The following is a 1,854-nucleotide window of genomic DNA, read 5'->3' as shown; positions in this document are numbered from 1 at the left end:
AAATACGAAACTCAATCTGACATTTTTGGCCGTTTTGAGTTACTAAAACCATAATGTCTGTAACCAAATGTTACATCTGCTCTATCAAAATAGTAAGATCATTCGGAGTCGTTATCAGTAACATTCAAAGAATGGCGTTCGAAAAAGTGGGACGAGATGCGAAACTCAAAATCTTTGACGTCAAATTTCTCAAAACTTGGTGCATGTACTGAGCACACAGAACTTTGTAATTCTGAGGTAACGAACTGTGTGTATGAAGTGGAGCCAGTGAGGACAAAGCAAGGCTTGGGATTGTACGCATTTGGTGCCTCTTTCAATACTGCCAGGTTATTTGGTATAAAATTTACATTAATTTCCGTCTCAGGTAGAACTGATCCACGAAGGTGAAATCCCCATAAACAACCGCAGTTCACGAAAACTCCGTCCATAGTGGATGTGATCCTGGGTCCTCAGCTTTGCCATTTCTCAGCAAGGTACCAACAGAGCTAAAGGAGCGTTCTTGTAATTATGTGTTTGATTCTTATGTTTTTTAAAGTATGAGCTGTACTGGTGAGCGCATATCGGTAGAAGTGAACTTGAGTCCCCTTTCAGAGCTTACTCGATCTAGTACACACATCCGGGTCTCCACTCTCTGTGGGGCTGCAGTAACGGTCGCCATGACCTCTTATGAGAAAGACACTTTTTGCGTAACCTGAGAATGGGGAATCGTAACTTAGTGGCATTTCTATTCAGTTTTGATTGAGTGCAAAAATCACTCAAAATGGAAGAGACACAGCTTCAGTTGCAATTGTTGTTGTTGTTGTTATTGTTGTTGTTGTTGCAAATGAAAGAGAATTAGTCCGAGGAAAAAGGAAGAGTTTAAGTTCTAGAGATTTTAATGTTTTTCACTCTGTATTGTCTTAATTAAAAGCTCATATAGTAATACAGAGGAGACGTATCTCTCCCAGCGTTGAAAGGGGCAAAAAGGATGTCATCGCGTATAATAACCAAGTTGCATTGTTTAATATTTCACTGCCAGCGTACAAACTCCGGGGGATCTCTTGGTCTAGAGGTTACGGTGTTACCTCTCATCCAATAGGAATTGGGTTCGAAAACTGACAGTGACTGTGAAGGAAAATTTTCTTCTCTAAAAACATTTTCTCCTTTCACCTCCTTCCTCTAACCATCTGCTAATGCCTGCTCTTGTCTCCACTTTATGCACCCACCGCCATCCCCCCTTTGTCCCCCTCCTCTGGGCTCTTGACTCCCTCTGTAGCCTTTCCTCTGCTACTCCTTGGCTCCATCGTATTGCTGTCTTTCAGCCACACCCTTGATATTAGGGTAGGTAAGATTTAACACCTAGCCTTCTCGGATAAGGGCGAAAAATCTCCGAGGTCCGATGTGCAAGTAGCACACTTTAAAGATCCCTTGGCGGTCCAAAATCATTATAAATAGGCTTCGGCCGCCACCCGGGCAAAACTCAAAATGAATTTTTACCAAACTGAAAATGTTTAACGAGTCTTGTGCGCTCATATGATCATAATATGCAGTTGCGAGCCCTGTAAAACACTTACCAAAGCAAACAAACTTAGAGTACTAACTCCCGTTTTCCTGACTGGGATTCAGTACTTTGAAAGTGATTTACATGTACATCCAAACCCGAAAAATGGAGTGCACACAAGATAGCAATGACTCGCGAAATAGCACTCGGCAGCATCAGGGGATAGGTGTTTGCCAACACCATCATATTATATTATTGTAAAGAGGAATGTTGCACCTCCTGCTGGTGTATATTGGCACTTCATATTATTATGAAACTATACTCAGATTTTTCTGTACAAGTATGTGTATATGAGTGTGTGTGTGTGTGTGTGT

The sequence above is a fragment of the Aplysia californica genome, unplaced genomic scaffold (assembly GCF_000002075.1).
Source record: "Aplysia californica isolate F4 #8 unplaced genomic scaffold, AplCal3.0 scaffold00005, whole genome shotgun sequence".
NCBI classification, from domain to species: domain Eukaryota; kingdom Metazoa; phylum Mollusca; class Gastropoda; order Aplysiida; family Aplysiidae; genus Aplysia; species Aplysia californica.
The sequence above is the reverse complement of the archived record's forward strand: the minus strand, read 5'-3'. Positions refer to the sequence as shown.